The following is an 11,934-nucleotide window of genomic DNA, read 5'->3' on the forward strand; positions in this document are numbered from 1 at the left end:
CTCTCTGGAGGCATTCAAAACCCACCTGGATGAGATCCTGTGTCACCCGCTCCAGGTGACCCTGCCTTGGCAGGTGACCCTGCCTTGGCAGAAGGGTCAGGGTTGAGTGATGTCCAGAGGTCCCTTCTAACCCTATTCTGTGATTCTGTGAAATGCTTTAAAAAAAAAAAAAAAAAAAAAAAAAAAAAAAAGGAGACTCCAAACACCCCTACTCCTGGCATGGGATACAGCATTCTGGGGACACCTGTGTCCCGTGTCAGGCAGGGTGGACACAAAAACAGGGAGGAGAGGGATCTTGAGGGGCTGTGGGGAGAAGAGCCTTCTGTAGGACATTCAAGACCTAACCTTCACCATGCCACAGATTTGTTTTTAATACACAACCAGTCAATTATAACTTGGTTTTGGGAAGTAAGGGCATCCTTGAAATGGGACTGCTTTATATACAGCTAAATACAATATTTCATGTTGCTTGATCCTTGCCCAGCCTTCCCGTCATGACCAGATGCTGCCTTGCAATGGCTCAAGCTGAATCCTCCTGGCCACTGCGCTATGCAGGATCCCTTGGTGCAGGGTACAGGGCATGTGTGCTCCTGAGTGAAGCCACAGGTAGGCCCCAAAAAGCCTTTGAAAAGCCCAGGACTTCTGCATGGCTACCTTGTGACTTCTCAGTCAGGCATATCAATGCCTGGATCCTTGTCTCCAACCCATCCTTTTTAGCACATTTTGGAATCATGTTGGCTGGGTGATGGAAGGCTGTCTCCACCTTGGGGTGCAGAAGTTCTTGGTGGGGATCACTGCTGCCCATCCACATAGGAACTTTTTGGCAAGTAGAGCTGGTAGCACTATCCATGCCTGGGATTTTAAGTAATTCTGGGATGCTCATTGCACATACAAGTGGTCTTATGAGAAAGGGAGACTCACACAACTTCAGGCACAGCTGTGAATTCCCCACATTTAAGGGTAGCTGTGTTGACAAGTTGCTCTCTGTATCTTAGTGAAGGAATCTTCTTAATGTGGTCTTCTTCATCTGCTAGGATCCTGACACTGTTCTCAAAAAATCATGACAGAGCACTGGTAGGATTTGGCATACGGTGGACTCCTCAAAGAAAACCCCATGACTATGCCTTTATAAAAAGAGATGGCACTTGCTTGGGCTTACTATGGTTAAGAGCTTCAAGAAGCTCCCTAGTCCTGTTCTGCTACCCCATCATCATCAGTCTCTCCACTTCTCCTCCTCCTCCTCTCACAGAGTTCAGCTTGCAGCAATCCTCTCCACTGCCAGTATCCTGAGGAGACTGTGCAGGCTGTATCCTCTCCAAAAATATGAGCAAGGAAGCTAGAAGGTACTAGAGGGGACGAGACAACTTCTGTTTAACATTTCATGGGGGTTTTCTTGTACTGATTTAGGATTTTTAAAATTGTTTGTTTTTCTCACAGGAGTAGCTGTCTGCTTGGTCTTTCCTGTGTGACTTCCCCTTCCAGGCTCATACCCTCTGTTGACTGGTGCAAGCAGCTCCTTGTGCAGTAAGGTTCTGTTCTTCTGAGACACCAAACTCTCCCCATACAGAGTGCAAGCACCCCACATGGCATTCAGTGAGTCAGGCATTTCAATGCTCAGTGTTGTTGCACACTTAAGTAAGTACCTTTCAGGCCATATTTCTTAATCCTCAAGCTCTAATAAAAAGGCTAAGTTCAAGGAGAAAATATAGACAAACTTGTCAGACAGTGGTCCCTCTGTGGCTTGCCTAGAGGAAGAAATTATGTTGAGATTTTTTTAAGTCAAACTATTGTACAAACACATCGAAGGGAGGTACATCAGAGGAGACTTTTCCTAGGTAACCTCACTCCTATAGAGAACCTGCTGGAACGGAAGTCTGATGATATGTAGGAAAATTACCACAGTGTTTCAAGAAACAAGAAAGACTATTGGTCCATCCAGAGTGAAGAAGAGACAAGAAAAAGAAAATCAGCTCCAATCAAGCATGCCAGAGCATAACCCTCTCTGCAGATCTCCTCTCATAACAGTCCAAGCCCATGAAAAAACTTGCAATCAATGGATGCTGAAGTCTACTGAAGGCCTTTAATGTAGCAAGTCAATGAACTTTGATGGACTTTTCTGGAAAATCAGCTGGATTGCCAGGATAACCACATCACAGAAGGATGCAGGATGGAAGGACATGGATGTTTGCTGAAAAGTTCTATGGGCATGACAAAATTAAATGAAACTGAATGTCCTAGAAAACAGTTTCACATTCATCATGTCTCTTGGCTGGATTCCATAGCATTACAGAAATATTTCTACAAGAATTGATTAATTTTCACATTCTGGGCCCTGGAGAGCTTCCCATGCTGCTCAGAATAGGTAGGTCTTTTTGAGTACAGGCTTAAAGGTGAGATCTAAGCCAGCTGGGCAGAGCCAACATCTTTCAGTTACACATTACCATGCATATGACTGAATCCTGCAATCAACAAGCTGAAAGGAAAGAGAGTAAAAGGACTAGCTGCTTATTTTACCCACATTTAGCAGCAAGATATGCACGTAAAAGCAGATTAACTGAGGGGACAACAGTAAACTAATCTGAGCCAGAGAGCAAAGGTAAATCTTTTTTCTGACACTTCATCTGGCCAGTCACTAAGCAAATGAATCCAAGGTACAGAGTAAGCTTGGTCAAAAGCAACATTCCCCCAATGTTTTGAAGAAGTTTTAGACATAGGTTAAGTTCAGCCTAAAACAGGGGTTCTTCAGTTCTAAAACTGATTGTTCCTTAAAGTCTGGGTCAGCTCCTGCCTGGGTCTGTTTGCAGCTGCAGTCTTTGCAAAGAGCAGCTACTGCAGGACTTCACCTGGTGCCTGGTTAAGCCATTTCCATCTCTCCAGCCAAAACCTTATTCTTCTTACATCCTCTGTACTTCCCTGTGCTGGAGCTCTTTGCTTATGCAGATACTTCTACTGCTTTCCAGAGGTATGTGGGCTTCAGGAAAACTGCTTGGAAAACTGCTTGCATGTCCTCAAAAAAATCCTAAAACAAACAAACACAAACAAACAACCCCCCAAATCAACACCTTCCCCCCCTCAGCATTTCTTATTCTTAAAAGCTTTTATCCCCCACATAAAAATAAGTTCAGGAGTCTCACTTACTATTTGGAGATCTCAGTTTAAAGCCCTGCTCTGCCTCTAATTTCTATGTTCCAGAGAGTCTATGGACCAGGTTAATGGTTTGTGGGTATTGACGACAAGTGCATGACAACGGGACAACAACTCCACCCCTTCATTTCATAGAATCATAGAATGGTTTGGTTTGGAAGGAACTTTAAAGATAATCTAGTTCTAACCCCCTGCCATGGGCAGGGACACCTTCCACTAGATCAGGTTGCTCTAAGCCCTCTCCAACCTGGCCTTGAACATTTCCAGGGGTGGAGCATCCACAACTTCTCTGGGTAACCTGTTCCAATGTCTCATCACACTCATAGTAAAGAATTTCTCCCTAACATCTAATCTAGACCTACCCTCTTCTAATTTAAAACCATTTCGTCTTGCCTTATCATTACATGCCTGTGTAAAAAGCCTCTCTCCCTCTTCTTTATAAGCCCCCTTTAAGTACTGGGAGGCCACAGCGAGGTCTACCTGGAGCCTTCTCTTCTCCATGTTGAATAATCCCAGGTCTCCCAGCCTGTCTTGGTAGGAGAGGTGCTCCATCCTTCTGATCATCCTTGTGGCCCTCCTTTGTCTTTCTTGTGCTGAGGATCCCAGACCTGGATGCAGCACTCCAGGTGGGGACTCAGGAGAACAGAGCAGAGGAGGCAGAATCACCTCCCTCAACCTGCTGACCACACTTCTTTTGATGCAGCCCAGGATGTGTTTCATCCATGAGAACCCCCATGTCCTTCTCCACAGGGCTGCTCTCAAGTAGTTCTTCCAGCCTGTACTCATGTCTGGGACTGCCCAGACCCAGTTGCAGCACTTTGCACTAGGACTTGTTGGAACTCATGAGGTTCTCGTGGGCCCACTTCTCAAGTTTGTCCAGGTTATTCTGGATGGCAGCCCATCCTTCAGGAGTGTCAACTGCATCGTTCAGCTTTGTGTCATCCGCAAACTTGCTGAGGGTGCACTCAATCTCGCTATATCAATGATAAAGATACTAAAGAGATAGAACCCCAAGGGACACCACTCAACACCAGCCTCCACCTAGACATAGACTCCATGGAGTCATTGACACAACTCTCTGGCTGCATCCATCCAGCCAATGCCTTATCCACTAAACAGTTCACCTTTCAAATCCACATCTCTCCAACTTCAAGATATAGACACCATGTGGAAATCATTTGCCTTGTTTCAACTCTGACTTTGTGCACAATTACCCTCTGGAACAAGTAGAAACCAGCAGGCTTGTCTTAGGGTCTGAGAGAATAAAGCACTTGCATCATCCCTAGGAGATGCGGAATAAGCAGGAAAGTAGAAAGTACTGGGACCCTGGAAAAGGCAACAGGAGATGAGAAATTTTTGATTTCCACCACCAATTGCTTTTCTAGAAGAGAAGTCTTGTTTTTAAAATTAGCTTAGAGCACTTGTCTAGATACAGATTGCAGGTATTTTGCCAAGATACCATAGCATGTTCCTGTGAATAGCTACAGCAGCTACAAATTTGTACTTCTGGATGAAAGGCACTTTATCAAAAAGTTCCTGACAAGCTCTTTATCTACACAGCACATCACCAACATACCCATCCGGTGTGAAATCTGTGCAAGAAAGACAGGGTTGGTTTTGTCAGATTATGAATAAGAAGCACCCTCCAAGACATCCTGCACTAGAGAGTATCAACACAGCAAAGTGCACTGAGTCTGGTGGCAAAGGCAGTATGAGGAAATGCATACTAGGGAAACTGGAAGGTGTGAAGAACAGGCAAGTGAAGGACAGGTAAGTCCAAAGTGGAAGAAGATGAAATTAAAAAAAGGCAAAAAGAAAACTGCTTATCTGAGCTACCATATGAGCCACTGAGCATCTCAAATTTTTATTCATGCTCTCCTGAGATGAAAGGCACCAATGCCAATCTGTACGGAGGGCTTGTGGGCTGGAGAAAGGCTGCTCTTATGATGGGTGTAGAGGAAACATTAGTAAAACCCTGAGCAGGTGAAAGATCAAGTCCTTACAGAAACAGAGGGCACACAAATGTGCCACTGGTGAGGCTGTCATTCTGATTCTTCCCTTCCACTTCCTGCTAAGTGCTGTTTTTCTCAGTCTCTCTGAGGTTAAGGACAGATAGGAACCATTAGATCTTCACAGTTCCTTTTGGAACTGTTAGTCAGACCTCTCGCATATCACAGCCCTTCAAACCTCACCTTCTTACCTTGCCTGAGACTTGACTACAGTGTCACTCACACTTTTGACTGTGGTTAGAGCATACCCATCAGAAACAGGCCCGTCTTGGCTTGGACACATCTGGAAAACGCACCAGATACCCTGACAGCTTGTTATGGTGATTAACCACCTTCATTCCAATAAATTTACACCCAGTTTTTCATATGAATGTATCTAGTTTCAGCTTGCTGCAACACATTCCCATAATTTACTAGATTAAAGAGCCTTTCAGTACCTGATATTTTTCTGCCAAGAAAGTTCCTTCACCATCATAATCAATTCCCTGCTCAGCCTTTTTTGATAAAGTAGAGAGAGCAAGTGCTTCACGTCTCCCATTGCAAAGCATTTTCTTCAGGCTCTGAATCATTTTGTGTGGCTCTAATGTTCCACCACCCATTTTTCAATATCAATTTATAACATGCAAGCCGTCCCAGTGCTGGTCTCACAGTACATGCTCATATCCATTTGCTTGTCCCTTAAGACTCTTAAAAAAAGAAATCTATTCAGAGTCTGAGGCAGATGCAAGCAGGCTTCCTTCTGTCTGGCATTTGGAGCAACCAAAAACCAGCCATCGTTCACCTTCACTGGTGCTGCCAACTCAGCAGGTAAAAAGAAAGCATGACAAGGCTCTCTCCCTGCTTCTTCACCATGATGCAATGCAACACTGGAAAGCAGCTGTCCTTGTGCAGGTACCACTCTGAGCACAGATTGCCCCAGGCCACATCCATAGGGATAAACTAGCCAGTGGGCACAGAGGAGCCACGTCCAGGCAGTTAAACTCTCTTACCCATCAAAGTGGAACAACTGCAGACAGACTTTTTATGTCCATAGCAGGGAATTGTTTTGTGAAGTGCTAACAGCCTGGGCCAACACTGTGCCAGGGACCAGTCTCATCATGCACACAGCTGAGCTCTAGTACCTGTGAGTGCTCCCCAACGCTGCCACCTCCTTTAACAAGAGAGATAAATGCCATCTTAACACAGAACCAGTCTCCAAGGAGGGAGAAGGATGAAATGGCTTCCTCACTTTCTCCTTCCAAAGAGGTCAGCAGGGTTTCTCAGATCAGAGAGGCAGCAACAGGCTGGGGCATCCAGCAGATGCATCAGGCCTCATGCATCTCAGCAAGAGGAAGCACACAAGAAGAAAAGACGAGAAATAAGAAAGAACAGGCAGTAAAGGCACTTTTGCATAAGCTCAGAGAGGGGGGCTTGTGTCTGAGGTCTTGCATCATCTTGCACCTGGGATCAAACCCAGGCTGGCAACCTCACCTGGGCTGATGCTTTAGTCCTGCAGGGCTGCCTGTCCTGCACCAAACATCCACCCAGCACCAGCACCCCAGAGCTTTCTCATTGCAGGGTTGTCCTGCAGTCGGTTGTCAAAGTAAAAACAGCAGTCACTCAGGAATCCAATGCCAACAAAGCTGGAGGTACTTCACACCCACTACATGTAGACAAGGTGTCCAGGCTGTGCCTAAACAAAACTTTGTCTTCAATTCCAGGGCTCTCAGATCAGGAGGTTGAGGGGAGAGTGATTTGGGAAAAATATAATCTCCACCCCAACTCAACAGAAGGGAACAAAAATACCTGATGGCTAATATTTTATTAGATTTTGCTTAGAACAATAGGGACTTTCTCTTTGCTACAGAATTTTCCCCTTTCTTATATTCTATCAGTGGCAGAAAATGCTGAATCACAAACCTGGAGCTTTAAAAAAAAAAGTATTTCATATGCAGAAGAAACATATCTTACATCATTTCATGCTTCCTGCTCTGCTCTCTGGTGCCACGTTCCTCATTTTCAGGCTGTTTTAAAGGTCAGCTTCACAGAACAAATCCTGACCTCAGACATGGGAAATATGCTGCCTCATCACTCCAAGATCTTTTCTCACATGATTAGTCCCAACATTCCTGCAAATAGAACAGTCCCCATTGCCACTGCTGCAGACAAGAAAAAAAAAAAAAAAGAAGAAAAAGAAAAGGCAAGATATTTTTTTTCCATTCCCAAGGTTAATGTTCACCACCATCACACCCTCATTTCATAGGCTGAGGGCTAATTCAGCAATGTAATGCTATTGCCATCTATGGGCAAGTAATATTTTTACCATACGTACAAGTTAAAGTTGGGATACATGCCTAAACTGACAACTACTCTCAAAAAAGTTTGAAAGGACTTTCAAGAAGATTTTATTTAAGATTTTCCAATGGCTAAGATATATGGACTGGATGAAAGTTAATCGAAGACAGCAATTACTCCTCATGGTATTTGTTTTAATCCTTATTATGTATTCATTCAACTGGCTTCATTTTGTCTGAAGAACTTTATTTTGATTTTAATAATTTGAGCAGACAGGAGAGGTCACGTTAAGGTGCTGATTCAGAAGATGCATGCATGCTCAGTTTACTTTGAACAAAAGATCTGAACTTATTTGAAATTACCACTATCAATTACCAAGGGTTTAAAGAATGATGGAAAGCACAACAGTGATGAACAAGCTTCAGTGCCATGGGAAAGCTGAAGATTAATTTACATGCTTAATAACTCCTCTAAAATTGTAAGATTTCAACATTAATAAAATAACCAGTCAATTAGTCTACTGGTTAAAAATGACAACTATATACTGAAAAATATTTTGATTGAAGTATAAAAGTTACTGCAAACTCTTTTCAGCTTGCTCATGCCTCTAAGAAAGAATATGGCTAGGTTTATGGTAATCCAGTGGACTAGTTTTTGTCAGTATCTGTAAGAAATACAAAGCAAAACTTCTCCACTCACTGGGAAACTCTACAGATGACATTTAAAAGAAAGCACATCAGCATAGCAAGATAAAAAACGGGGTTTCTGTTAAATTATAACCAGCCAGATGGTTATACTGCTCTCAGGTTCACGATAAAGGCAGAAAGGCTGCCTCCTATGCCTGCAGAGCTCATTGCCAGGTGGCTTGAACCATGCATGGTTAACTTCTCAGACTCAGCCTCTTCTTGTTGATCTCTGCTGAACCAGTGAAAGGAAAGTGCCCAGCCCCTGAGAGCAAAGATTGCCCCACAGCTTGTCACTCTGCAAAAAAAAAAAAAAAAAGGCACCATCAGACCCATTTCAGGCCCTTGCCAGAGGAAGGACACCACCACAAGACTGAACCACACAAAAAGAGCCAAAGCACAAAGTCCTCCTCTAAGTCAGAACAAAAACGTTTGGATAGGATTTCTGGAAGAAAGAGCCAGAGGTGTTTGTGAATAACCAATAGAATAGGCACTTCCAGTGACTGCAGAACTACAAACAAAAGCACTTTTGTGCACTCCCAGATTATTTGCTCCTATTTTCTCTTACAGTCACATGCTTATGTGGGCCCGTACTGTTCAGATTCATTAAGATGCCTTAAATTGCAACCAAGTATTATACTATTAATACTGACTTTGTTTTAACTTTCCTGTTACTTCATATAATTTGTTTCATAATTTTATTTCTTATGTGACCAAATCCCCACTGAATCCTTTAAAAGTTTTTGTTGATATGTGCACTATATTTCCAAAGTGTTCCAGATTTATGAGCTCACCTCCCTTCCTTTTTATTGTTTCATTGGTTCAGGGACAGCCCCTTCTTTTCAGCAGATTGAAACATCCAGTAATCTGAAACAGATTTGGTGACCCTATAGCATTAAATCATGCTTTGTGGCGCTTTATTCCTGCTCCAAAAGACTTTATGCATTAGCAAGTACATAAAATTGTACAGAGACTAAATACATATTGAAAAGTAATAAATGATTCCATATGGTCTTAATTTTTCAAAGCAGTGCACCACTGTTTTAAAGTAATAGTGGTTAATTTTCCAATTAGGAAGATTTTTAAATAGCCCTTCTGATCCACAGATTTGGGAACACCCCAGATATTCTCCCCAGCTGAGGGATTTGGGTGCACCAACAATTTTCACAGTCAAATGGTGTCCTTGGTTAGCTCGCTAGCAAGAGTACAATTAGCCAAGGCAGTTAATTTCTTCCTTTTATTCAAAAAAGCTTGTGTCATCATTACTGCAAAGACACAGGTCACAAAGCGTCTGTGAGCAAACTGAATAGCACACGTTCCTCTTTAAGCTTCACATACTTGAACATCTGTCAGACCTCCGTGACAGTTTCTCCCCAGTTTTCCCTGTTTGCTTCCAAGGAAAAAATCTGTTTGGGTTAAACAAGGCTTATAATACCTCTACCTTGATATATTTTAAGCTAAACATGCCTATTATGAAGAGTTGCTATTGTGTTTAGAAACAGCAGGCTCTTCAGCAGATCAGTTCTCAGCATGTATTCAATTACATGTTCTCACTAAATGGTATCCCCAAAAAATAAAAAAAAAATAAAATCAGGTCTCGGTCTTGGTATTATTGCCTCTCCACAGGTAAACTGGCAGTGAACGACTCCAGATGCACAGCTTTAACAGAGCAGTTTGCTAGACTGAAGGGAATGATTTTGCAAGCCAGGCAAGGGTGCGCATGAATGGAAGAATTCAACTTTTCAGATTCCAGGAGGAGTTTGCAGGGCAGTTTGCTATAACTGCCTGCCCTGAGTATGTTTAAGTCACATTCACATGAGCAGCAAGGAATGTAACGTCTTTAATACCAGAAGCAGGGCTAGGGCAGAACTGAGGCATTAAAGTTCAAAACTGCCCTCCCAACAGCCTCTGCTCAACTGATGCCTAATCCTGGAGGCTCTAGAGTACTATTTTTAGGTTGTTGGGATCCCAAGATACAGGACATTCTGCCTTTCACATACCCAGAACCACCCCACGTTGGGCAGCTCTGTGCCTATCTTCCCCCCTGGCCCAACGCTGGAATTCAGAGCTCAGACACGTTTCCATGCAAGACGAGACCCATGGCCTCGGCTGCACAGCCTTTCCAGAGCACATCCAGCACATACCAATGGGCTCCAGCTTCTCACAGCACGCTGCTGTGATCGCTCTTCCAAGACGGGACAGCAAGTAGGAGGTGCCCATTGCTATCCCATCGTTTTGCAGTGTGTCACAGGCACTCAAGAAATATGACTGCCCTCCCGTTCCTCTGACTTGATGCAGCTCCTGAGTCAGCAATCACCCAGTTCCTCCAGGGTGTGAGAGAGAGAACCAGCTGCAAGTGCTTATAATCGACTTCCCCACCACGTGCTAAGCCGCTGAGTGCTTTTGCTTAACACTTCACCAGCCCCTTTGAACCCTTTCTGAATTCCTGCGGGGGGACGGACTTCCCCCTGTGCGCCTTGCAGGGCCCCCCACACCAGGAGACACAAGGTCAGCTTCTCCTCGTTCTGCCTGATAGGGTTCAGATGCCTCCCTCTGACCTTCCAGAAGAATATCTTACCAGGGAGGTAGGCTAGCCTAACACGCACTCCATTTTCAACCAGCCTGTTGAACCCGTATTGCTGCCTGGGGGAGAGGGTGGGGATTCAGGATTCACGGGTGCAATCAAGGAGAGGCCATGACCTAGCAATAATAACATTGCCATGGGGAAGGGAGGGGAACAGTCCCTTTTCAAAGTGTGTCTATGTACTTTACATTGAACATCTGTCAGAGAACAAAACACAAAGTTCTGGGAAAAGGACCAGGACGCACACCTCCAGAGCAAGTGCTGGAAATAGAGGATGACAGTGTGAGGGAGGTGCTTAGACTTCTTCCTCCAGGGGCCACGTACAGGAGAAAATAATTAATTCTTTGAAGGAAGTGAAATAGGCCATATGTGGGTACCTGCTCGCCAAAGGAGAGGCCAGGCTGCCAGCCTCAGCAAAGGTAAATCCTTTCCCGCAGCCCTGATTCTCATCACTTGATCCTCGATTAAATCCTGCTGTACAAGTGTGACTCGTGTTCGCAGTTAAAGGGAAGCAGGGCTGTGAAAGGTGGTTATTTTAGGGCTGTGCTGTGTGAGAACCACTACATCGAAGCAAGGATTGAGGCTGCATCTCTCTGCACAGCATCATGTGGACAGGACAGCCACCTCTGGGACATTTTTTGTCCCCTGAAGACAACCAACACTGACACAGTTTCAGAGGTGTAGCTTCCAGGTCCCCTTATCGCTGGGCACTCGGCACACTGGATTTGCACACCTGGCTGCCAGACGCGTTCCCACCCAGGCCCTTCCCTCACACCACACACAGATCTGCACCGCCTCGGAGCCCAAGTCCGGAGGGCACTTGCAACCTGGCACAACTTAGCTTTGAGACAAGGGGGTCGGGGAAAACCGAGAGACGGCCCGGCTTGGTCCTCGGTGCAGCAGTACCCTCTGGCTGAAGGCAATTTTCCGTGCGAGCGCCACAGCACGTTCGGGAAAAGCTTTTCTCCCTACACGGCTGCGGACTCCGAGCCAAGACGCAGCTCCCTCAGCGCCCCCGCCGCATTCTACTCGATTGTTTATTATGTGGCGCGGGGCGGCGGCGGGGCGGGGAAGCGGGCCAATGGGGGGCGGTGCTGCTCTGACGGGCCACGGGCGCCGGCCAATGGGCGGCGAGGGCGGGCCGCGGTGGTCACGCGCGGCTCCGGAGCATGACATCATTCGGTTCGCGCGGCGCAGCCTAGCTTGGTGGGGCGGGGCCTCCGTTGCGGGCGGGGCCTCC

The 11,934-nt window shown here is 45.2% G+C and overlaps 1 long non-coding RNA gene across 1 annotated transcript; it reads right to left on the reverse strand.

Annotated features, from left to right (window-relative positions):
- Positions 1 to 7,650: 7,650 nt before the first annotated feature.
- Positions 7,651 to 11,379, reverse strand: LOC108503395. Its single transcript, XR_001876817.1, has 3 exons — positions 10,255 to 11,379; positions 8,905 to 8,977; positions 7,651 to 8,408 (listed from the first exon to the last, which is right to left on the reverse strand). It is a non-coding gene; the product is annotated as an uncharacterized LOC108503395 (long non-coding RNA).
- Positions 11,380 to 11,934: the final 555 nt, after the last annotated feature.

The sequence above is a fragment of the Lepidothrix coronata genome, unplaced genomic scaffold (genome assembly GCF_001604755.1).
Source record: "Lepidothrix coronata isolate B3197 unplaced genomic scaffold, Lepidothrix_coronata-1.0 Scaffold5, whole genome shotgun sequence".
NCBI classification, from domain to species: domain Eukaryota; kingdom Metazoa; phylum Chordata; class Aves; order Passeriformes; family Pipridae; genus Lepidothrix; species Lepidothrix coronata.